The sequence below is a fragment of the Pleurodeles waltl genome, chromosome 4_1 (assembly GCF_031143425.1).
Source record: "Pleurodeles waltl isolate 20211129_DDA chromosome 4_1, aPleWal1.hap1.20221129, whole genome shotgun sequence".
Classification (NCBI taxonomy): Eukaryota; Metazoa; Chordata; class Amphibia; order Caudata; family Salamandridae; genus Pleurodeles; species Pleurodeles waltl.
In genome coordinates, this window is record NC_090442.1 from 309,486,015 (window position 1) to 309,512,714 (window position 26,700).

Below are 26,700 nucleotides of genomic sequence, written 5' to 3' on the forward strand. Positions count from 1 at the left end.
GTCTCTAGTTTTCAGAAATGCACAGGTTTGGTAGGTTTCCCTAGGTGCCGGCTGAGCTAGAGGCCAAAATCTACAGGTAGGCACTTCGCAAAAAACACCTCTGTTTTCTTCCAAAAATTTGTATGTGTCCACGTTGCGCTTTGGGGCGTTTCCTGTCGCAGGCGCTTGGCCTACCGACACAAGTGAGGTATCATTTTTATCGGGAGACTTGGGGGAACGCTGGGTGGAAGGAAGTTTGTGGCTCCTCTCAGATTCCAGAACTTTCTGTCACCGAAATGTGAGGAAAACTTGTTTTTTTAGCCACTTTTTGAGGTTTGCAAAGGATTCTGGGTAACAGAACCTGGTCCGAGCCCCGCAAGTCACCCCTCCTTGGAATCCCCTAGGTCTCTAGTTTTCAGAAATGCACAGGTTTGGTAGGTTTCCCTAGGTGCCGGCTGAGCTAGAGGCCAAAATCTACAGGTAGGCACTTCGCAAAAAACACCTCTGTTTTCTTCCAAAAATTTGTATGTGTCCACGTTGCGCTTTGGGGCGTTTCCTGTCGCAGGCGCTTGGCCTACCCACACAAGTGAGGTATCATTTTTATTGGGAGACTTGGGGGAACGCTGGGTGGAAGGAAATTTGTGGCTCCTCTCAGATTCCAGAACTTTCTGTCACCGAAATGTGAGGAAAACTTGTTTTTTTAGCCTCTTTTTGAGGTTTGCAAAGGATTCTGGGTAACAGAACCTGGTCCGAGCCCCGCAAGTCACCCCTCCTTGGATTCCCCAAGGTCTCTAGTTTTCAGAAATGCACAGGTTTGGTAGGTTTCCCTAGGTGCCGGCTGAGCTAGAGGCCAAAATCTATAGGTAGGCACTTCGCAAAAAACACCTCTGTTTTCTTCCAAAAATTTGTATGTGTCCACGTTGCGCTTTGGGGCGTTTCCTGTCACGGGCGCTAGGCCTACCCACACAAGTGAGGTATCATTTTTATCGGGAGACTTGGGGGAACGCTGGGTGGAAGGAAGTTTGTGGCTCCTCTCAGATTCCAGAACTTTCTGTCACCGAAATGTGAGGAAAACTTGTTTTTATAGCCACTTTTTGAGGTTTGCAAAGGATTCTGGGTAACAGAACCTGGTCCGAGCCCCGCAAGTCACCCCTCCTTCGATTCCCCAAGGTCTCTAGTTTTCATAAATGCACAGGTTTGGTAGGTTTCCCTAGGTGCCGGCTGAGCTAGAGGCCAAAATCTACAGGTAGGCACTTCGCAAAAAACACCTCTGTTTTCTTCCACAAATTTGTATGTGTCCACGTTGCGCTTTGGGGCGTTTCCTGTCACGGGCGCTAGGCCTACCCACACAAGTGAGGTATCATTTTTATCGGGAGACTTGGGGGAACGCTGGGTGGAAGGAAATTTGTGGCTCCTCTCAGATTCCAGAACTTTCTGTCACCGAAATTTGAGGAAAACTTATTTTTTTAGCCACTTTTTGAGGTTTGCAAAGGATTCTGGGTAACAGAACCTTGTCCGAGCCCCGCAAGTCACCCCTCCTTGGAATCCCCTAGGTCTCTAGTTTTCAGAAATGCACAGGTTTGGTAGGTTTCCTTAGGTGCCGGCTGAGCTAGAGGCCAAAATCTACAGGTAGGCACTTCGCAAAAAACACCTCTGTTTTCTTCCACAAATTTGTATGTGTCCACGTTGCGCTTTGGGGCGTTTCATGTCGCGGGCGCTAGGCCTACCCACACAAGTGAGGTATCATTTTTATCGGGAGACTTGGGGGAACGCTGGGTGGAAGGAAATTTGTGGCTCCTCTCAGATTCCAGAACTTTCTGTCACCGAAATGTGAGGAAAACTTGTTTTTTTAGCCACTTTTTGAGGTTTGCAAAGGATTCTGGGTAACAGAACCTGGTCCGAGCCCCGCAAGTCACCCCTCCTTCGATTCCCCAAGGTCTCTAGTTTTCAGAAATGCACAGGTTTGGTAGGTTTCCCTAGGTGCCGGCTGAGCTAGAGGCCAAAATCTACAGGTAGGCACTTCGCATAAAACACCTCTGTTTTCTTCCAAAAATTTGTATGTGTCCACGTTGCGCTTTGGGGCGTTTCCTGTCGCGGGCGCTAGGCCTACCCACACAAGTGAGGTATCATTTTTATCGGGAGACTTGGGGGAACGCTGGGTGGAAGGAAATTTGTGGCTCCTCTCAGATTCCAGAACTTTCTGTCACCGAAATGTGAGGAAAACTTGTTTTTTTAGCCACTTTTTGAGGTTTGCAAAGGATTCTGGGTAACAGAACCTGGTCCGAGCCCCGCAAGTCACCCCTCCTTGGAATCCCCTAGGTCTCTAGTTTTCAGAAATGCACAGGTTTGGTAGGTTTCCCTAGGTGCCGGCTGAGCTAGAGGCCAAAATCTACAGGTAGGCACTTCGCAAAAAACACCTCTGTTTTCTTCCAAAAATTTGTATGTGTCCACGTTGCGCTTTGGGGCGTTTCCTGTCGCAGGCGCTTGGCCTACCCACACAAGTGAGGTATCATTTTTATTGGGAGACTTGGGGGAACGCTGGGTGGAAGGAAATTTGTGGCTCCTCTCAGATTCCAGAACTTTCTGTCACCGAAATGTGAGGAAAACTTGTTTTTTTAGCCTCTTTTTGAGGTTTGCAAAGGATTCTGGGTAACAGAACCTGGTCCGAGCCCCGCAAGTCACCCCTCCTTGGATTCCCCAAGGTCTCTAGTTTTCAGAAATGCACAGGTTTGGTAGGTTTCCCTAGGTGCCGGCTGAGCTAGAGGCCAAAATCTATAGGTAGGCACTTCGCAAAAAACACCTCTGTTTTCTTCCAAAAATTTGTATGTGTCCACGTTGCGCTTTGGGGCGTTTCCTGTCACGGGCGCTAGGCCTACCCACACAAGTGAGGTATCATTTTTATCGGGAGACTTGGGGGAACGCTGGGTGGAAGGAAGTTTGTGGCTCCTCTCAGATTCCAGAACTTTCTGTCACCGAAATGTGAGGAAAACTTGTTTTTATAGCCACTTTTTGAGGTTTGCAAAGGATTCTGGGTAACAGAACCTGGTCCGAGCCCCGCAAGTCACCCCTCCTTCGATTCCCCAAGGTCTCTAGTTTTCATAAATGCACAGGTTTGGTAGGTTTCCCTAGGTGCCGGCTGAGCTAGAGGCCAAAATCTACAGGTAGGCACTTCGCAAAAAACACCTCTGTTTTCTTCCACAAATTTGTATGTGTCCACGTTGCGCTTTGGGGCGTTTCCTGTCACGGGCGCTAGGCCTACCCACACAAGTGAGGTATCATTTTTATCGGGAGACTTGGGGGAACGCTGGGTGGAAGGAAATTTGTGGCTCCTCTCAGATTCCAGAACTTTCTGTCACCGAAATTTGAGGAAAACTTATTTTTTTAGCCACTTTTTGAGGTTTGCAAAGGATTCTGGGTAACAGAACCTTGTCCGAGCCCCGCAAGTCACCCCTCCTTGGAATCCCCTAGGTCTCTAGTTTTCAGAAATGCACAGGTTTGGTAGGTTTCCTTAGGTGCCGGCTGAGCTAGAGGCCAAAATCTACAGGTAGGCACTTCGCAAAAAACACCTCTGTTTTCTTCCACAAATTTGTATGTGTCCACGTTGCGCTTTGGGGCGTTTCCTGTCGCGGGCGCTAGGCCTACCCACACAAGTGAGGTATCATTTTTATCGGGAGACTTGGGGGAACGCTGGGTGGAAGGAAATTTGTGGCTCCTCTCAGATTCCAGAACTTTCTGTCACCGAAATGTGAGGAAAACTTGTTTTTTTAGCCACTTTTTGAGGTTTGCAAAGGATTCTGGGTAACAGAACCTGGTCCGAGCCCCGCAAGTCACCCCTCCTTCGATTCCCCAAGGTCTCTAGTTTTCAGAAATGCACAGGTTTGGTAGGTTTCCCTAGGTGCCGGCTGAGCTAGAGGCCAAAATCTACAGGTAGGCACTTCGCATAAAACACCTCTGTTTTCTTCCAAAAATTTGTATGTGTCCACGTTGCGCTTTGGGGCGTTTCCTGTCGCGGGCGCTAGGCCTACCCACACAAGTGAGGTATCATTTTTATCGGGAGACTTGGGGGAACGCTGGGTGGAAGGAAATTTGTGGCTCCTCTCAGATTCCAGAACTTTCTGTCACCGAAATGTGAGGAAAACTTGTTTTTTTAGCCACTTTTTGAGGTTTGCAAAGGATTCTGGGTAACAGAACCTGGTCCGAGCCCCACAAGTCACCCCTCCTTGGATTCCCCTAGGTCTCTAGTTTTCAGAAATGCACAGGTTTGGTAGGTTTCCCTAGGTGCCGGCTGAGCTAGAGGCCAAAATCTACAGGTAGGCACTTCGCAAAAAACACCTCTGTTTTCTTCCACAAATTTGTATGTGTCCACGTTGCGCTTTGGGGCGTTTCCTGTCGCGGGCGCTAGGCCTACCCACACAAGTGAGGTATCATTTTTATCGGGAGACTTGGGGGAACGCTGGGTGGAAGGAAATTTGTGGCTCCTCTCAGATTCCAGAACTTTCTGTCACCGAAATGTGAGGAAAACTTGTTTTTTTAGCCACTTTTTGAGGTTTGCAAAGGATTCTGGGTAACAGAACCTGGTCCGAGCACCGCAAGTTACCCCTCCTTGGATTCCCCAAGGTCTCTAGTTTTCAGAAATGCACAGGTTTGGTAGGTTTCCCTAGGTGCCGGCTGAGCTAGAGGCCAAAATCTACAGGTAGGCACTTTGCAAAAAACACCTCTGTTTTCTTCCAAAAATTTGTATGAGTCCACGTTGCGCTTTGGGGCGTTTCCTGTCGCGGGCGCTAGGCCTACCCACACAAGTGAGGTATCATTTTTATCGGGAGACTTGGGGGAACGCTGGGTGGAAGGAAATTTGTGGCTCCTCTCAGATTACAGAACTTTCTGTCACCGAAATGTGAGGAAAACTTGTTTTTTTAGCCACTTTTTGAGGTTTGCAAAGGATTCTGGGTAACAGAACCTGGTCCGAGCCCCGCAAGTCACCCCTCCTTCGATTCCCCAAGGTCTCTAGTTTTCAGAAATGCACAGGTTTGGTAGATTTCCCTAGGTGCCGGCTGAGCTAGAGGCCACAATCTACAGGTAGGCACTTCGCAAAAAACACCTCTGTTTTCTTCCAAAAATTTGTATGTGTCCACGTTGCGCTTTGGGGCGTTTCCTGTCGCGGGCGCTAGGCCTACCCACACAAGTGAGGTATCATTTTTATCGGGAGACTTGGGGGAACGCTGGGTGGAAGGAAATTTGTGGCTCCTCTCAGATTCCAGAACTTTCTGTCACCGAAATGTGAGGAAAACTTGTTTTTTTAGCCACTTTTTGAGGTTTGCAAAGGATTCTGGGTAACAGAACCTGGTCCGAGCCCCGCAAGTCACCCCTCCTTGGAATTCCCTAGGTCTCTAGTTTTCAGAAATGCACAGGTTTGGTAGGTTTCCCTAGGTGCCGGCTGAGCTAGAGGCCAAAATCTACAGGTAGGCACTTCGCAAAAAACACCTCTGTTTTCTTCCACAAATTTGTATGTGTCCACGTTGCGCTTTGGGGCATTTCCTGTCGCGGGCACTAGGCCTACCCACACAAGTGAGGTATCATTTTTATCGGGAGACTTGGGGGAACATAGAATAGTAAAACAAGTGTTATTGCCCCTTATCTTTCTCTACATTTTTTCCTTCCAAATAAAAGAGAGTGTGTAAAAAAGACGTCTATTTGAGAAATGCCCTGCAATTCACATGCTAGTACGGAATTCCGCGATGTGCAAATAACCACTGCTCCTCAAAACCTTATCTTGATCCCATTTTGGAAATGCAAAGGTTTTCTTGATACCTCTTTTTCACTCTTCATATTTCAGCAAATGAATTGCTGTATACCCAGTATTGAATGAAAACCAACTGCAGGGTGCAGCTCATTTATTGGCTCTGGGTACCTAGGGTTCTTGATGAACCTACAAGCCCTTTATATCCCCGCAACCAGAAGAGTCCATCAGACAAAACGGTATATTGCTTTCAGAAATCTGACATCGCAGGAAAAAGTTACAGAGTAAAACATAAAGAAAAATGTCTGTTGTTTTCAGCTCAATTTCAATATTTTTTTATTTCAGCTGTTATTTTTTGTAGGAAAACCTTGTAGGATCTACACAAATGACCCCTTGCTGAATTCAGAATTTTGTCTAGTTTTCAGAAATGTTTAGCATTCCGGGATCCAGCATTGGTTTCACACCCATTCCTGTCACTAACTGGAAGGAGGCTGAAAGCACCAAATATAGTAAAAATGGGGTATGTCCCAGTAAAATGCCAAATTTGTGTTGAAAAATGTGGTTTTCTGATTCAAGTCTGCCCGTTCCTGAAAGGTGGGAAGTTAGTGATTTCAGCACCAGAAACCCTTTGTTGATGGCATTTTCAGGGAAAAAACCACAAGCCTTCTTCGGCAGCCCTTTTTTCCCATTTTTTTGGAAAAAACTAAATTTTCACTGTATTTTGGCTATTTTCTTGGTCTCCTCCAGGGGAAACCACAAACTCTGGGTACCATTAGAATCCCTAGGATGTTGGAAAAAAAGGACGCAAATTTGGCGTGGTTAGCTTATGTGGACAAAAAGTTATGAAGCCCTAAGCGCGAACTACCCCAAATAGCCAAAAAAGGGCTCAGCACTGGGAGGGAAAAGGCCCAGCAGCTAAGGGATTAATATTACTATTCTAGAAATGGCACTTTTAGAAAGTGAGCATTCCTTTGCACTTAACTCTTTCTGTGCCATACAATCCACGTCTGGCTGGGCTTAGTTGACAGCTCCTTGTGCATTCACTCAGACACACCCCAAACACAGGGTACTCAGCCTCACTTGCATACATCTGCATTTTGAATGGGTCTTCCTGGGCTGGGAGGGTGGAGGGCCTGCTCTCACACAAAGGACTGCCACACCCCCTACTGCGACCCTGGCAGACAGGATTGAACTGAAAGGGGACCTGGTGCACTTCTTAGCCACTCTTTGAAGTCTCCCCCACTTCAAAGGCACATTTGGGTATAAAACAGGGCCTCTGCCCTACCTCATCAGACACTTGCTGGAGAAGAAACCTGAACAAGAACCTGCATCCTGCCAAGAAGAACTGCCTGGCTGACTAAAGGACTCACCTGTCTGCTTTCTACAAAGGACTGCTGCCCTGCTGTTGCCCTGCTGCCTTGCTGAACTCTTGCTTTGCTGCTGAAGTGCTCTCCAAGGGCTTGGATAGAGCTTGCCTCCTGTTCCCTGAAGTCTCAGGACCAAAAAGACTTCTCTTTTTCATTTGGACGCCTTGTGCGCCAAAAAAATCGACGCACAGCTTGCTCTGCGGTGAAAACTTCACCGCACACCGATCCGGAAAGACGCCACTCGACACGATGCCTGCGGTGCGACCAGATCTTCAACGCACGGCCTCGCCTGGACAACGCCGCCCGACTTCAGAAAGGAAATCAACACGATGCCTGCTGTGAGGGAGAAGATTCCATGCACAGCCCACCAGAACGACGCGCAGCCGGAAAACAAACCTAGGGTTCCACGCACAGACCCCGGGACATCTGGTAATCCCGCAAACCACAGAAGGAGACTGTCTGCGCGCCGGAAAATGATGCACGACTTCCCCGCATGAAAAATAACGACGCAAGTCCGTGTGTGCAGGGAAGAAATCGACGCACACACCATTTTTTTCCACGTATCTCTTCTTCTGCGGCCCTTTGTAGAGATTTTCCAATTTAAACCGGGGACTTTGTGCTTGAAAGAGACTTTGGTGGTCATTACAACCCTGGCGGTCGGTGTTAAAGTGGCGGTAAAACCGTCAACAGGCCGGCTGTAAAAAAATTGGAATTATGACCGTGGCGGAAACCGCCAACAAAGACAGCCACTTTAACACTCCGACCGCCACGGCGGTACAGACAAACAGTGCGGCGGTCATCGCCAACAGACAAGGCGGAGGACAATGTACCGCCCACAGTATCACAACCTACCAATCCGCCACCTTTTCCGGGGCGGATTCACCGAGGATAAAAACACAGCGGAAACAGCCATTTCAAAGGGAAAACGCTCACCTCTGCAATCTCCACGAGGAACGACGACACCATGGAGCCGGAACTCCATATTCTGCCAGCGATAGTCTTCCTGCTCCTATACGAGGATCATCAACGCCGGCGGCGAAGACCACAGTGAGTACTGTACCTACGACATAGGGGAGGGGGAGGCAAAAACACAGGGACACACACAACCAACATCCCAACCCCCACCCCGACCCTCACCCACTACAACACACACACCAATGCATTTCCAAACATTACAGTAACAACCCCCACCCCCCCCGGAAGAATGCAAAGACAAAAGGAAATGAGTTGAACCATTGTAATATATCAAAATACAGTAACCAAATATATACATATATATATATATTTACACATTAAACAAAATATACACATCGATTAGTAGTGCAGGAAATGCATCATTCATTGTCCGTGGACCACTGTGCCCAAAATGCATAGGCGAGGCCCACACTAGATACCTGATCAAAACGGAGAGAACACTGCAGGGGCATCAGATAGAAATACAACAGGCACCTCAGGGGGAAGGGAAGGGGGGGCATCTCAGCTGGATGAGTGCACCACGCCAGATCCACGAGGGGGTTCCATGCCCATTGATGTATCCTGGGGAGTGCAAAGCCACAGTCTCTCAAGTCTCTACAGTGGGTGGTTTGCCCACTGTTCAATCCTGGGGAGTGCAAAGCCACAGTCTCTCAAGTCTCTACAGTGGGTGGTTTGCCCACTGCACCATCCTGGGGAGTGCAAAGCCACAGTCTCTCAAGTCTCTACAGTGGGTGGGTGGCCCACTGTACCATCCTGGGGAGTGCAAAGCCACAGTCTCTCAAGTCTCACAAGTGGGTGGGTTGCCCACTGTACCATCCTGGGGAGTGCAAAGCCACAGTCTCTCAAGTGGATGCATGTCTCCACTGGTTCTGGAGGGGGACTGGTGCCCAGAGTGCTTCATCCTGTGCAGGACAGACGGAGTGGATGCTGTTCTCCACTGGTTCTGGAGGGGGCTGGTGCCCAGAGTGCTTCATCCTGTGCAGGACAGACGGAGTGGATGCTGTTCTCCACTGGTTCTGCAGGGGGACTGGTGCCCAGAGTGCTTCATCCTGTGCAGGACAGACGGAGTGGATGCTGTTCTCCACTGGTTCTGGAGGGGGACTGGTGCCCAGAGTGCTTTATCCTGTGAAGGACAGACGGAGTGGATGCTGTTCTCCACTGGTTCTGGAGGGGGACTGGTGCCCAGAGTGCAGCACTCACCCTGTGACGGTCCCAGTTGCATCACTGCCCCTGCCACTAATGGGCTAGCGGTGCTCACCTTGGCAGTCTTTGCCCTGTACAGCGGTCCTTGCCCTGTACAGCGGTGCTTGCCATGGCAGTCTTTGCCCTGTTCAGCGGTGCTTGCCATGGCGGTCTTTGCCCTGTTCAGCAGTGCTTGAGTTGGCAGTTTCTGACCTGTTCAGCGGTGCTTGCCCTGTTCAGCTGTGCTTGCCATGGCGGTCTTTGCCCTGTTCAGCGGTGCTTGAGTTGGCAGTTTCTGACCTGTTCAGCGGTGCTTGCCCTGTTCAGCGGTGCATTCCATGGCGGTCTTTGCCTTGTTCAGCGGTCCCTGGCCTGTTCAGCGGTGCTTGCGTTGCCAGTGTCAGACCTGTTCAGCGGTGCTTGCCCTGTTCAGCAGTGCTTGCCATGGCGGTCTTTGCCCTGTTCAGAGGTGCTTGAGTTGGCAGTTTCTGGCCTGTTCAGCGGTGCTTGCCCTGTTCAGCGGTGCATTCCATGGCGGTCTTTGCCTTGTTCAGCGGTCCCTGGCCTGTTCAGCGGTGCTTGCGTTGCCAGTGTCAGACCTGTTCAGCGGTGCATTCCATGGCGGTCTTTGCCTTGTTCAGCGGTCCCTGGCCTATTCTGCGGTGCTTGCCAAGGTGGTCATTCATTGCCCAGCAGGCCTGTGGCTGGCGGTCCTTCTTGGGTCAGCTGGGCTGTGACTTGCGGGGCCCTCCTGGCCAGTGACTCTGGGGCTGGCGGTGGCCTCCTGGGCAGTGACGATGGGGCTGGCCTCCTGGCCAGTGACTCTGGCGGTGGCCTCCTGGCCAGTGACGATGGGGCTGGCCTCCTGGGCAGTGACTCTGGCGGTGGCCTCCTGGCCAGTGACGATGGGGTTGGCCTCCTGGGCAGTGACGATGGGGCTGGCCTCCTGGGCAGTGACTCTGGCGGTGGCCTCCTGGCCAGTGACGATGGGGCTGGTGGTGGCCTCCTGGGCAGCGGGGATGATGGCGGTCTTCTCCGCTGTGCTGCTCCTCCCAGACTTTGGAGATTTCTTCTGCACCTTCCCCACCTTGGGAGGAGTCACAGCTGAGTCGACACTCCCCCGGGACCCTTGTGAGCGGCTTTGCTGGCTGGAGTCTTCCCCCTCTCCCGCCGGGCACTGTCCAACTTCTGGTGCTTCACAGGGGGGGACTGGCTGTGCTGTGGCTCCGTGCCACACTGGCTGGCCTGGTGGCCGGTGCACTCCACATACCTGTAACAGGCACCACTGGCTCCGGAGATTTTTTGGCTGAGGTGCTAGTACGGGACCTATGAGTTGGAGGGGGGGTGGTGGGAAAAAGGTCAAGGTTGGCCAGGAAAAGTTTCTTAGGAACACTGGGACGGGTAGCTGGAGGGGGTTTGAGAGTGGAGGAAGAGGTAGTGGTTGTAGGAGGTGTACGTTTGGTGACTTTGGGTGAAGGTGCATGGGCTGGAGGCTGTCGTGAGGTGGATGGCTGTTGGGTGGGTGTGTGCCTGGGTTTGTGTATCTTGGGAGGGGGCGTCACAGATACACTGGGAGAGGACACAGGGGCCGTGTAAATGGGAGTGGGGGTGGTGAGTGCACGTGAGCGGGGTGTGGTGGTGGGTGTGCTGGTGCGGGACGTAGTGGCTGTAGTGGTAGTGCATGCAGGTGTGAGTGTAGATGAGACTGAGAGGGAGGAGGGAGACAAGGAGGAGGGGGACACAGTGGAGGCAGTGGATGTTGGTGTGTCTGTATGTGTGTGATGCTTGAGTGAGTGCCTGTGGGATGTGTGGTGCTTATGTTTGCCTGAGCTTCCCTTGTGTGTTGAGGTGTATGCAGGCGGGTCTGATGGTGTGCTTGGGATAGGCTGGGGTCTGGGGATTGGGTCTGGGTGGAGGAAGTTGGAGGGGGGAGGCTAGAGACAGGGACAATGGCTGCTATCAATGCTGAGGCCAGAGTTTGCAGGGTTCGATGAAGGGCAGCCTGACCAGAATGAATGCCCTCCAGGAATGCATTTGTGTGTTGCAATTCCCTTTCTACACCCTGGATGGCATTCAAAATGGTAGACTGCCCAACAGTGAGGGACCTGAGGAGGTCAATGGCCTCCTCACTGAGGGCAGCAGAGGTGACAGGGGCAGGGGCTGAGGTGCCTGGGGCGAAGGTGATGCCTACCCTCCTGGGTGCGCGGGCACGGGGCGAAGGCTGAGGGGCTGCTGGGAGGGCGGTGCTGGTAGGGGGGGTGGCGGCTGTACCTGTAGAAGTGGGGGGCACAAATTTTGCCGCCACCACAAGGGAGCTCCCATCGGAGGACGAGTCTGTGTCGCTGGTTGCAGATTCTGTGACCGCCGTGGTGCTCCCCTCGCCCTCCGTCCCACTGTTGAATTCTGAGTCCGTGGTGTGGCCCTCCATGGCCATGTGGGATGCAGCTCCCTCGTGCTCCGGTGCCACTGTACCTCCGCCTGATGATGCTGATGCACACAAGAACAGGGAGACCACAAAAAGGGGGGACGACGACAAAAGAAAGACAGGTTGAGTGCATGGCTTACCGTTACCGTTGGCGGACAATACAGACACAGCAGCCCCCTGCACTACGTCGCGCTGTTGGGCTCTACAGATGTAATTCCTAGGAAATGGCCTACATGGCTATGGTCGACATCTACACACATAGATGACACAGGGGCATGTATACCTGTACTTGGCACTCTACAGAGGTGGGGTGGGGTGCCACATGGCCTGCATTATGGAGGGGCCTAGCCAACGGAACTCACCCTGGCCTAGGGAAACCCACAGCCCTCTTCCCCCACCCAGACACCTTCACTGCGCGCAAAGTCCGCTGAATGATGTTGTACTCACCCCCTTGTGTCTGCTGTGATGCCCTCAAGCGCCCATCCAACTCAGGGTAGGCCACCACCAGGATCCGGAACATCAGGGGGGTCATGGTTCGATGGGCACCCCTCTCACGTTGGGAGGCCATCCCTAGCTGAGCCTCTGCCGTCTTCTTGCTCCAGCGGCAAATGTCCTCCCATCTTTTCCGGCAGTGGGTGCTCCGTCTGTGGTGGACCCCCAGGGTCCGGACATCCTTGGCGATGGCACGCCAAATATCCTTCTTCTGGTGGGCGCTGACCTACATGACATGTATAGGGGAAGAAGAGAAGTCATTACCAACTGCACCGTCGAAGTGAGTGGCCCACATCCCAACCCTTGCCAAGTGGCACATGCATTCACAGTCCTTCATGCACGCAGAACTGTGCCCCCTTCCTTCTTACAACCAGCCCTCTCCACACAGGCATAGCTCATACAACGTGCTCCCTGTGTACTTACCTGTTAGTCTGGAGGACCGTAGAGTAGCATGTACTGGGGGAGGACCCCGTCCACGAGCTTCTCCAACTCCTCTGCAGTGAAGGCAGGGGCCCTTTCCCCAGACGCATGAGCCATTGTCTCTTACAGACCGAGGTCACAGCAGCACTTGCAGTGTAGGTCCTCTCCTGTTGAAGATCAGCTATCGAGTGATTGAACAGATAGAAAATGGCGGTCACGTCCACGGCGGTGCGTACCATCACCGCCGGCATACATCGTCATTGGCTCCTGGGACCCTTAAGGTCCAATGTTAACCAATGCAGCATTGAGCCGCAGTCTTCGAACGCCTACCACGACGGTCTACAACGCCAGCGCAGTTACCTCACATCCCATTGTCCCACTTTAGAGGTCAGGCAGCCGCCATTTCAGGGGCCCACATGGCTTAATTACTAACTGCGTCACACAGACCTAGGCCTTGTCGGACAACACAAATACAGGCCAGATTTTGTGTATGAATGGTATTCTGTGTAGACTGTGGGTACACACCTCTGAGTTGTTTGACTCTGTGGTCGCTGTTGTCATTCCTAGGCACCGTCTGCTGGGACATGTGATAAGATGGTGGAATCCTCCGATGTACCAACCGCTGGTGGACCTTTCGACAATGGAGGAAAGACATTTGATCATCACCTACAGGTTTGACCGTGCCACAATCCAGGAACTGTGTGCCCAGTTGGAGCCAGACCTGATGTCAGCAATCCGCCATCCCACAGGGATCCCCCCTCAAGTGCAGGGGCTATCAGTGCTCCATTTCCTTGCAAGTGGGCATTTCAAACAACAGTGGCCATGGCATCAGGGATGTCCCAGCTTATGTTTTCCAACGTGTTGTTCAGAGTGTTTTCTGCCCTGCTGAAACACATGCGGAGCTTCAACGTTTTCCCTCAGGTGGAAGATTTGCCTACAGTTAAAGGTGACTTCTATGCCCTTGGACATATCCCCAACATCATAGGTGCCATTGATGGGACCCATGTAGCTCTGGTCCCCCCCCACAGGAGTGAACAGGTGTACAGGAACCAGAAGAGTTATCATTCGATGAATGTACAGATGGTATGTTTGGCAGACCAGTACATCTCCCAGGTAAATGCTGTGTTTCCTGGCTCTGTGCATGACGCCTACATCCTGCGGAATAGCAGCATCCCTTATGTGATGGATCAACTCCAGAGGCACCGGGTGTGGTTATTAGGGGACTCTGGTTACCCCAACCTGTCATTGCTACTGACCCCAGTGAGGAATCCCAGGACCAGGGCAGAGGAACGCTACAATGAGGCCCATGGGCGGACTAGGAGGGTGATCGAACGCACCTTCGGCCTCCTGAAGGCCAGGTTCAGGTGCCTCCATATGACAGGTGGTTCCCTATTCTACTCACCAAGGAAGGTGTGCCAGATCATCGTGGCCTGCTGTATGCTTCACAACTTGGCTTTGCGACGACAGGTGCCTTTTCTGCAGGAGGATGGTCCAGATGACGGTGTTGTGGCAGCTGTGGAGCCTGTGGACAGTGATGAGGAGGAAGCAGAGGAAGAAGACATTGACCACAGGGACTCAGTTATCCAGCAATATTTCCGGTGACACACAGGTGAGAACACATTCCTGCCTACTACAAGAACTTTCACACTTCTACCTCTATCCTGTCTGTCGATTTCAACCAGTATATGGTAACTGAGTTGTACATTTCCCTTACAGTTTCACAGGTGTGGTTTCCAACGTGTGTCATCTGCTTAGATTCACCATGAACTTGAGATGTGTGACATAGGTATGTTGACATTACATTTGAAAAAGCATTTTGTCACTGTCATTGCTAATACACATTTTCAAAATCACAAACTGACTCCAGATTGTTTTGTGCTTCAAGGGTGTTCATTGAAGTGCGAAATATTGGAGGGGGGTTGTAAAATGGTGACGGGTGATGGTGGAGGAATGTCCATGGCAGAGTCCAGTCTATTAGTCTCACAGGTGCATTGCCCATATGGGCATAGGAAGTGGAGCAGGGGCAGTTCCAATATGGACAGGGTTACAAAGTGGGACAGTAGGATGACAATCAGGGTGGTCTCATTTCTTGCCTGGGGTCTTGGCATCGTGCTCTGTCTTGTTGATCTCAGGGACTGTTTGCGGGGTGGTTCTCCATCTGCAGGGGGTGGGGTGCTGGTGTGGTGGTCCTGTGGTGGGGCATCCTGTCCACTATCGCCGGCGGAGGTGGTGGGCAGTTCATCGTCCATGCTAGTGTCAGGGGCCCCTTGGAGTGCCACAGTGTCCCTCCTGGTGTTAAGTATTTCCTTCAGCACCCCTACGATGGTGCCCAGGGCGGAGCTGATGGTTCCTCCCTGAACCCCAAATACTGTTCCTCCTGCAGCCGCTGGGTCTCCTGAAACTTGGCCAGGACCGTTGCCATCGTCTCCTGGGAGTGGTGGTATGCTCCCATGATGGAGCAGAGGGCCTCGTGGAGAGTGGGTTCCCTAGGCCTGTCCGCCCCCTGTCACACAGCAGCCCTCCCAGTTCCCCTGTGTTCCTGGGCCTCCGTCCCCTTGACCGTGTGCCCACTACCACTGTCCCCAGGTCCCTGTTGTTGTTGGGGTGGTGGGTTATCCTGGGTTCCCTGTAGTGGTGGACACACAGCTGATTGACGTGTCCTGGGGACGGAGGTATGGGCCTGCTGGGTGAGTGCTGTGCTGGTGTTAGCAGAGGGTGGAAGCTATGTGGTGGCCTGTGACTGGGTGTGGGGAACCAACTGTACCGAGGCCCACGATGGTCCGGGCTGGTCATCTGGATCCAGTTGGACAGAGCTGTTGTCATCACTGTGGGCCTCTTCTGTGGGTGGGGTGGAGATGTCTGGACCCTCCTGTCTGGTGACGTTGGGTAGTGGTCCTGCAGGGGTGTAAAAGCATGATTATTGCATCTGTATGTGTCATGGTGTGCAATGGGTGGGTGACCGTGTACCCCATTGCTAGCATTCCTTTGTGGGGGCTTGTGTGATGATGGTTGAGGGGGGTGTTATGGGTATGTGCAGTGGGCATGCTTTAGTGACAGATGTCCATGCTTTGTTGTGTCATGCAGGGCTTGGTGTTGGGATGGGTGGTTTGTGTTATTAGTACATTTGTGAGGAGTTGGAGTGATAGGGGAGGGGGCAAGGGTGGGGGTCTGTGATAGCATGCATGTAGGGTGGGGGATATGATAGTTAAGATTTGACTTACCAGAGTCCATTCCTCCAACGACTCCTGCGAGGCCCTCAGGATGCAGAATAGTCAAGACCTGCTCCTCCCATGTTGTTGGTTGTGGGGGAGGAGGTGGGGGTCCGCCGCCAGTCCGCTGTACCGCGATGTGGTGTCTTGAGACCACGGAAAGCACCTTCCCCCGTAGGTCTTTCCACCTCTTCCTGATGTCGTCCCGATTTTTTGGGTGCTGTCCCACTGCTCTGACCCTGTCGACTATTCTTCGCCATAGCTCCATCTTCCTAGCTATGGAGGTGTGCTGCACCTGTGATCCAAATAGCTGTGGCTCTACCCGGACAATTTCCTCCACCATGACCCTGAGATCCTCCTCAGAGAACCTGGGTCGTCTTTGCCGTGCCATGGGGTGGTGTAGGTGATGTGTGGGGTGGTGTATGTGGTGATAAGTGTGGTGATATGTAGTGGTGTGGGGTGTTTTGTGCATGGAAGTAGTGTGGGTGATGGTGTTGAGTGCCTGTGGCTGCTAGTTTGTGGATGGTGGTGTCTCTCTCTGGCCTTCTTTTGGAATTTTTGGTCGTAGGGGTTTGTGGGTGATGAGGGTGTGTGTTTTACATTGGATTGGATGTGTGGGAGTGGTGTGTGTATGGGCATCAGGTGTGTGTATTTGGAATTGTCCAGTGTGGCTGTGTTTTGTAAGAGTGTGTGTGTTTTGAGTGCGGCGGTGTGTACCGCCAATGGAATACCACGGTTAAAAGACCGCCGCGTGGATTCGTGGTTCGTGATAGCATGGGCGTATTCCTGTTGGCGTGACGGTGGAGGTTTTGTTTTCGCCAGTTTATCACTGACCTTTGGTGTGGCGGACTTGTGTGGGTGTCTGAATTTTGTCGGATTTTGAGATGTGGGTCGTAACAGTAGTGGTGGAATTCCACAGCCGCGGCGGTGTGTTGGCGGTCTTCTGCACGGCGGTAAGCGGCTTTTACCACCAATGTTGTAATGACCCCCTTTGTTTGCTTTTTAAAGACTTAAGACACTTTATATAACCCTTTTCAGTGATATCTCTACAATTTCATATTGCATCTTTATTCGTTTTGACCTGCAAATATCCAGATAAATATTATATATTTTTCTAAACACTGTGGTGTATTTTTGTGGTGCTATATTGTGTTATTGTATGATTTATTGCACAAATACTTTACACATTGCCTTCTAAGTTAAGCCTGACTGCTCGTGCTAAGCTACCAGAGGGTGGGCACAGGATAATTTGGATTGTGTGTGACTTACCCTGACTAGAGTGAGGGTTCTTGCTTGGACAGAGGGTAACCTGACTGCCAACCAAAAACCCCATTTCTAACAACGAGTCAAAGTGGTAATTGGTGGAGACTAAAACCTACTAATGCTAGACTCATTACTTGATCAATCAAAGCATTGTACAGCAAATTGCTCTGCAGACAAACAATTAATGGGCAATATAATGGTGGATCACTCCTTACTGGGTCCATGGTGGTTGGCTCACCCAGTGGAACAAGAGTATACCATCACTCCTTGCACACACACCATGAAAACCTACTAAGATTATTTCTTAAGAATGCCTTCTCTGATGAATTGAATCACTGACAAAGACATTACACCAAACTGTGCTTCAGATCATAAGATGATACAGATAAGTAAAACCCTAGACTTACTCCAGTGGTACGAAGCCATTTAACGTGTCAAGCTATAAACTACCCAAGAAAGTGCAGTTTACAGAGGGGTGTGCACACTTACAGGAAAGAGAATAAGGGCGTCATTATGACCCTGGCGGAAGGCGGAGAAGCAGCAGTAAGACCGCCAACAGGCTGGCGGTCTCCCTTCATAGAATTATGACCATGGCGGTTACCGTCATGGTCATCCGCCGGTTCTCCATTCCGCTCACCAGGGCGGAGAGGACCGCCGGACTGGAGACCTGGGTCTCCAGCCAGGCGGCCATCACTATACCGCCGGCAGTATTTGGACCCGGCTTACCGCCGTGGATTTCCAGCGGTTTGAACCGCCATGAAATCCATGGCAGTAAGCACTATCAGTGCCAGGGAATCCCTTCCCTGGCACGGATAGGGGTCTCCCCCACCCCCCAACACACCTCCAACTCCCCTCCCCTACCCCCCCACCACCCCTGCCACCCCCCAAAGATGGCAGGGCCCCCCTCCCCACCCAGACCCCCAACATCACTTCACCCACACCCACACGACATGCACGCAGGCACCACCTACATACTTACACGCACACACACCGACATACATGCCAATATCCACACACACAGTCAGACACGCACACCCGCATTCAAACATACACGCACACATCGATACAGACATACCCACAGACATACACACACTCATTCCCATACACACAACACCCCCGCAATCATACACGCACTCACACCCCCCTTCACATACACACACGCACACCCCCATACACCCACACAACACCCAACACCCCCCCACCCCTCTCCCCTCACGGACGATCGACTTACCTGGTCCGACGATCCTCCGGGAGGGGACGGGAGCCATGGGGGCAGCTCCGCCGACACCACACCGCCAACAGAACACGTGATTCGCTGGGCGGCGTTCTGTTGGCGTTGCGGTGGAGGTGGAGCAACCTCCACTTCCCCGCCTCCCGCCAGTATGGCTGTTGGCGGCTCTCGTCCGTAAAAGGACGGAGAGCTGCCAACTGTCATAATAGGCCGAGCGGAAAACCGCCACCACTGGCAGTCTTCCGCACAGCGGTCCCTCGGCGGTCTTTCAAAAAGACCGCTGAGGTCAAAATGACCCCCTAAGTGTTCAGTGACTTCTTTCCATATTCACCAGATAAAGCAAGTGTTGACAAAGCAACAGGTCATCTCTACTCGGAAGATTGTGGTTGTGAAGCATAAAGTTACATTTCTCACACACAATACAAAACTACCAACTCATTAGAAGGTGAAATATGATCTTAATTGAGTAACTATTACAATCTGCAAATGTGGAATGTATAACTTGCACATACCCCTCACAAGTGTGATCAAATAGAATGAGACAAGGTGCTACAACATAGAACATGTATGTTTCAAAAAAGTATATATATGCGAATTGTGAGGCAATGCTCAAACTAACATTTTCAAATGGTCTGGAGCACTCAAAAATATTCCGACTGCATCAATAAGCAAGAAAGATTTAGGCCCTCATTACAACCCTGGCGGTAAATGCTGCCTACCGCCGTGCTGACGGCCGACAACATACTGTGACCGCGGCGGTAATTCGCCACGGGTATTATGTCCCACACATAGAATATCGCCACAATACAGACACCCACACAAGTCCGCCAGACCAAAGGATGGTGATAAACTGGCTGTACCAAAACCCACACTGTTACTCCAACAGGAATATGCCCACATTATCACGACCCACAAAATCAACGTGGACGTCTTTCAACCACGGTAAACCATTGGAGGTACACACCGCTGCGCTCAAAATACACACACACTTACAAAACTACACCACAATGGACAATTCAAAACTAGCACAACCCACCCATCCCAATACCAAGCCCTGCATGCACCGCCAATGCATGGACATCACTCACAGACCTGCATGGACACCCATCACCCCAGCATGCCCAATAGAGAGACTCACCCAGCCCACAAAATCACCACTCACACAAGGTCAAGCCGACAGGGAAATTAAAATCATAGAGGGAAACACACTCATGCACAAGATGGCACACGCAGATACATTAACAAAGCATTTGCATCCTAACAGGACCCCTACATGTCACCGGAGAGGATGTGCCAGCTACAACCAGTCCCCCTCAGAAGAGGCCCACAGTGATGACAGCAGCTCTGCACGCCTAGATCAGGATGACCATGGGCCAGCTACTGGCCAAGTTGCAGGAGACCCAGTGACTGCAGGAGGGACAGTACCTGGGGATCAGGGAGGACCTAACAAAAATATAAACCATCCTGGTCACCATTGCAGGGGTGCTGGCTGACATGGGCAAGAACATGAGGGAGGCAGTGGCACAACAAAGGGCGCCTGACACTAGCCAAACCGAGGAACAGCCTTCCACCTCCGCCGGCGCTAGTGGACAGGAGGCCCCGCCACTGGAACAACAGACCACCAGCACCCCACCCCCTGCAGAAGGAGAACCACCCCGCAAACGGTCCCTGCGATCCAGGCAGAAGACAGAGAACATTGCCAAGACCCTCGCCAGGAAATATAACTCTCCTGATTGTCACCCTTCTGTCCCACTCTGTTACCCAGTCCACCTTGAACTGCCATTGCTCCCCTTCCTATGCCCCATTGGACAATGCACCTGTGATACTAAGAGACTGGACTCTAACTGGACATTCCTCCACCATCACCCCAGCCCCTTGCACATACCCTTATACTTATTGGCACAAAAACAAACACCCTTGAAAAAAATACCATACTGTAGTCAGTGTAATGAATATCAAATGTATTAGTACAACATTATCAAAGCATTGCAACGTATATGTTCAGTGAAATATACTACAGGATGACCTTTGATGGGCAGCAGTACATATAGCAGGAGCCAGAATGGGGCACACAGATCTGAAAATACAGAATCCAAAGGGAACAGTCGGTGTCCATAGACATAGGGTCAGAGGCTGCCATGTACAATGTCTAAAAGATTACTGAAATGTTAAGTGGAGTTACAGTCTCTTACTTGTGTGTCACTAGAAATACTGCTGTATTATGTTTGTTCTGTTGTCCTCATCTTCTTCCTCTGCCTCCTCTCCGTCACTGTCCACAGGCTCCACTGCTGCCACAAGACCATCTCCAGTCTCATCCTCCTGCAGAAAAGGCACCTGGCGTCTCAAGGCCAGGTTGTGCAACATACAGCATGCCACGGTGATCTGGCACACCTTCTTGGGTGAGTAGTACAGGGATCCACCAGTCAGATGGAGGCACCTGAACCCGGCCTTCAGGAGGCCGAAGGTTCTCTCAATTATCCTCCTTGTACGCCCATGTGCCTCATTGTAACGTTCCTCTGCCCTTGTCCTGGCATTCCTCACTGGGGTGAGTAGCCATGAGAGGTTGGGGTAACCAGAGTCACCTGTAAATAACGAGGGTCAACTGCTAGACACACACTAACCCTTAGGGACAACCCCATACCCAGACACCTACTTATACTGTGTGGGGACCTTGGGTTCACATATTAGCCAAACACTCCGTGTTTTTCCGTGTTTGCTGTCTACCTTTTAGCTCTCTGTTTTAATCTGTGTTATTCCGTGTTTAGATTTCTGTTTTGCTACGTGTTTTCTGTCTAGTTTTTAGCTCTCTGTTTCACTCCGTGTTATTCCATGCTTTAGCTTTCTGTTTTACTCCCTGTTTTCTGTCCAGTTTTAGCTCTCTGTTTTACTCCGTGTTTTCTGTCTAGTTTTTAGCTCTCTGTTTGACTCTGTGTTTTTCCGTGCTTTAGCTTTTGTTTCTCTTCTCGCCGCCCTGTGTTGAGCCCCTGCCCCTCCCAGCACCTCGGCTCCCCTAAGCCGTCTCCTTTTCCCGCCACTGCGTCCCTGCGTCCCGCCCCCCTTGAGCCCCCATTCGTCCACGCCTCCCGCCTCCCGCCTCCCAGCTGCTCCTCCCTCCCTCCTCCCCTTCTTAATGGCGGTCGCGCGCAGCAGGCGCGCCAGAGGCATGCCCGTCTGCACCCGTCCGCGCCTGGACCATGCCCAACGCCACCCCCCCTGGTCCTCAAAACCCCCGCACCCTCAGACACCACTACACTGCCAGCGACCTCAACGCACTCAACCCTGCCCGCTCCACAGCATGCTTCCAGTCCTCACCAAGAAATAGCCACGGTCCCTTCACCTGCCACAACTGCAGATTCACATGCGACAGAACAACCAAACCTCCAACAACCAGAACCAACCACCTCCACTGCATACTCCTAAACACCAGCTCCGCACGCAAGCACGCCACCGATCTCTGGGACCTACTCGACACCTCAGCCCCGGACGTGGCCTTACTTACCGAAACCTGGTGGAACGACTCCTCGGCACCAGACAACGCCATAGCCATCCCAGAGGGCTACAAAATCACCCGCAGGGATCGCACAAACGGAATCGGAGGAGGAATAGCCATCACCCACAAGGCCACCCTCAAGGTCCTCACCCACACGGTCGACACCCTCAAGACCGCCGAACATCTGCACTTCTAAATACACACCGACCCCAACACCATCCTCAGAGGAACGCTAGTCTACAGACCCCCCGGACCACGGGCGCCCTTCAGCGACTCCATCTTGGACCTCGCCAGCGCCCACGCACTCGCCTCTACAGACTACATCCTCCTCGGGGACCTGAACTTCCACCTCAAGAACAACAAAAACGTCAACTCCACCACCCTGATTGACAACCTCGCCAACCTCGGCCTCAGACAACTCGTCACCGCACCCACCCACGCAACCGGCCACACGCTTGACCCCATCTTTTCCACAAGCACCTACCAAACTCCACTGGACTGACCGCCACTGCTTCCACTTCACCTTCCAGAAACAGGTCAAGCACCACCGTACCCTACAACCACCCCGCCGCCACTGGAGCAAAGTCGCCCAAGACAAGCTGACCAACGCCCTTGCCCAGAAGCCGCCTAACGACCCCGCTGACCCAGACACCGCTGCCCACAACCTCAGACAGTGGATCAACGACTGCGCCAACTCCCTCGCACCACTCAAGAAGACCACCCACAACCAAGCCACCAAGAAAGCCACCTGGTTCACCGAAGAGCTCCAGACCTCCAAGCGTATCTGACGGAAACTTAAGAATAAATGGATCGCCGAACACACACCTGACAGCCTCACGGCCCACAAAGACGCCACCCGCAGACACCACCAACTAATCAGACTAGCCAAAAGATCCTCCTTCAAAGACTGCCTAGATAACAACGCACACAACAGCAAAGAGCTCTTCAGCAACGTGAAGGAACTCTCCAACCCCAGCGCCACCATCAACAACATTCCACCCTCACAAGAGCTCTGCGACTCTCTTGCCACCTTCTTCCACTAAAAGATTACCGACATCCACGACAGCTTCGACACCACAGCCGCCCCCACCACGCCAGACACCACCCTCGCTAACACCACCTGCACCAATCGCCTGACCGCCTGGACCAACGTCAGCGACACCGAGATATGCAAAATCATGAACTCCATACACTCCGGATCACCATCAGACCCATGCCCTCACCACGTGTACAACAAAGCGGATGCAGCCATTGCTCCCCAACTACGGAAGGTCATCAACATCTCCTTCGAAACAGCAACATTCCCTGAAAGCTGGAAACACGCTGAAATCAACCCCCTCCTTAAGAAACCCAAAGCAGACCCCCAGGACCTAAAGAACTTCTGACCCATCTCCCTACTCCCGTTCCCTGCGAAGGTCATCCAGAAAATCATCAACGCACAACTGACTCGCCATCTCGAAAACAACGACATCCAGGACCCCTCCCAATCTGGCTTCCGACAAAATCACAGCACCAAGACCGCGCTCCTCGCCGCCACAGACGACATCAGACACCAAATGCACAACGGCGAAACATCAGTCCTCATCCTCCTGGACCTATCAGCCGCCTTCGACACAGTATGCCATCACACTCTGAGAACCCGCCTCCTCGAAGCTGGAATACAAGAGAAAGCCCTCAAGTGGACTAAATCCTTCCTCTCCGACAGAACCCAGAGAGACCGCCTCCCCCCCTTCCGCTCCAAAGCCACCAAAATCATCTGCAGCGTACCCCAGGGCTCATCCCTCAGCCCAACATTATTCAACATCTACATGGCACCCCTCGCCCAAGTAGCCCGCCGATACAACCTCAACATCATCTTCTACGCTGATGACACCCAACTCATCCTCTCCCTCACCAAGGACCCACACACCGCCAAGTCCAACCTCCACGAGGGAATGCAGGCAGTTGCCGAATGGATGAGAAACAGCCGCCTGAAACTGAACTCGGACAAGACGGAGGTCCTCATCCTCTGACCCAACCCCTCCGCCTGGGACGACTCCTGGTGGCCAACATCCCTAGGAACCCCACCAACCCCGACCGACCACGCACGCAATCTGGGCTTCATCCTCGACTACTCCCTCTCCATGTCAAAACAGGTCAACGCAGTCTCCTCCTCTTGCTACAACGCTCTCCTCATGCTCCGCAGGATCTACAAGTGGATCCCAACAGACACAAGAAAAACAGTAACACAGGCCCTCGTCAGCAGCAGGCTAGACTACGGCAATGCACTATACACAGGCATCCCGACAAAACACCTACGGCGCCTCCAACACATCCAAAACGCATCCGCCCGACTGATCCTCAACGTACCTCGCTGCAACCAATTCACTCCCCACCTGAGAAGACTCCACTGGCTCCCCGTTGACAAGAGGATCACATTCAAGCTCCTCACCCACGCACACATAGCACTCCACAACACCGGACCTGCTTACCTCAACAACAGACTCAACTTCTACACCCCCACCCGACAGCTCCGCTCCGCAGACCTCGCACTCGCCACCGTCCCCTGCATCCACCGAAAGACATACGGAGGCAGATCCTTCTCCTACCTCGCCGCCAAAACATGGAACACTCTCTCAACCAACCTGTGACTAACCCAGGACCTACTCACCTTCAGAAGACTCCTCAAGACCTGGCTCTTCGATCAGTAGCAGCGCACCTCCCCCCCCTTAGCGCCTTGAAACCCTAACGGGTACGTAGTGCACTTTATAAATATATTGATTGATTGATTGATTGACACAGTGCCTCTGGAGTTGGCCCATCACATATGGGATGCTGCTATTCCTCAAGATGTATGCGTCATGCACAGAGCCAGGATATTTGGCATTCACATGGGAGATGTACTGGTCCGCCAAACACACCATCTGCACATTTATCAAGTGATAGCTTTTTCTATTGCTGTAAACCTGTTCATTTCTCCGGGAGGAGAGGGGGACAAATGCCACATGTGTACCATCAATGGCACTAATGATGGTGGGGACATGTTCCAGGGCATAAAAGTCAGCTTTCACTGTGGCCAATTCATCCACCTGAGGGAACACAATGTAGCTGCGCATGTGTTTCAGCAGGGCAGAAAACACTCTGGTCAACATGTTAGAGAACATTGGCTGAGACATCCCTGATGCCATGGCCACTGTAGTTTGAAAGGAAATGGAGCACTGAGGGGACTTGCACTAGAGGGGATATTTCTTTGGGCTGGCGGATAGCTGACATCAGGTCTGGCTCCAATTGGGCACACAGTTCTTGGATTGTGGCACAATCAAATCTGTATGTGATGATAATGTGTCTGTCCTCCATTGTCGACAGGTCCACCAGGGGTCTGTACACTGGAGGATGCCGCCATCTCATAATCTGCATCAGCAGTTGTAGCCTATGGAAGAGAACGGTGAGCAGAGGGTCATATTTCCACATAGATTGCACTACTGTGCTGAATTTACATCACAGAAGCAGTATGTGAAGTCGAGAGTCAGTTGATGTGCCAATGTCTGCTGTGATGCAGTTAGGCGGCTGAAATGGCGGCTACCTGACCAGTGAGGAAGGACAAGTGGAAATTAGGTAAGTGCGCTGGCGTTGTGCGCTGTCGCGGTAGGCGGTCGATGACCACTGCGCAACTTCGCATTGGTTAACATTGGGCCTTATGGGATCCAGGAGCCAAAGGCGATGTACAACGGCGGTGACGGTACGCACTGCTGCGGACGTCACTGCCATTTTCTAACTATTCACTCACTTGCTACCTCACCGTCAAAAGGAGAGGAACTACACTGCTAGTGCTGCTGTGACCTGAGTCTGGAAGCGACAATGGCTAGAGTGTCTGGGGAAAGGGCCCCTGCCTTCACTGCGGAGGAGTTGGAGAAACTGGTGGATGGGGTCCTACCCAGTACACATTACTCTACGGTCCTCCAGACAAACAGGTGAGTACACTGTGAGCATGATGTGTGGGCAATGCATGTTTGGAGTGGTGTGAATGTAAGCCACAAGTTAGGGGGTGCTGAGGCGTCCTGGCCTGAGTGCTGCATGAGAGGTGGTCAGTGTATGTGCTTCAGGGCATGGGTGGGAATGGGTGTTCAATGGGTATGCCGGTCCGGATGTGTGAGTGATTTCCTTTTCTGCTGTCTTTTCCCTCCAGGTCAGCGCCCACCAGAAGAAGGGTATTTGGTGTGCCATTGCCAAGGAGGTGTGGACCTTGGTGGTCTATCACAGGCGGAGCACCCACTGCTGCAAGAGATGGGAGGACCTGCGCCGCTGGACCAAGAAAACGGCAGAGGCCCAGCTGGGGCTGGCCTCCCAATGTGAAAGGGGTGCCCGTCGCACCATGACCCCCCTGATATTCTGCTTCCTGGCGGTGGCCTATCCGGAGTTGGATGGGCGCTTGAGGACATCACAGCAGCCACAAGGGGGTGAGTACAGATTCAGAAAGCTGACTTTGCGCACTTTAGGAGGTAGCTGGGTGGGGGATGTGGGCTGTGGGTGCCGCTAGTCCAGGGCGGTCATGGCATGGTAGGTCCCTTGTGTGCAGGCTCTGGTGCACTCCTACCCTAATGGTGCAAGTGGCCATCTACTACTGGGCAGTGTCCTGTGCGTGTCAGGTATGCAGAGGCTGGTGTTAGGCATTGTACCCCATGGGCTGGTGACTAGCATTGTGACTGGTTGGGCATGGCCTAGTGCATAGGGCAGCTCACTGTGTGTTGTGTACGCCAAAGGTAGTGTTGTTGCTGGCATTGACTAAATGTATCCTCTGTCTCTTCCCCCCCTTTTTGTTTTGTCACCCTGTCCTTGTGTGCACTAGCATCACCTGGCAGAGGAGCAGAGGGACCGGCGATGGAGGAAGCTGCATCCCACATGGGCCTGGAGGCCGAATCCACAGAGGGTGAAGACACCAGTGGGACGGAGG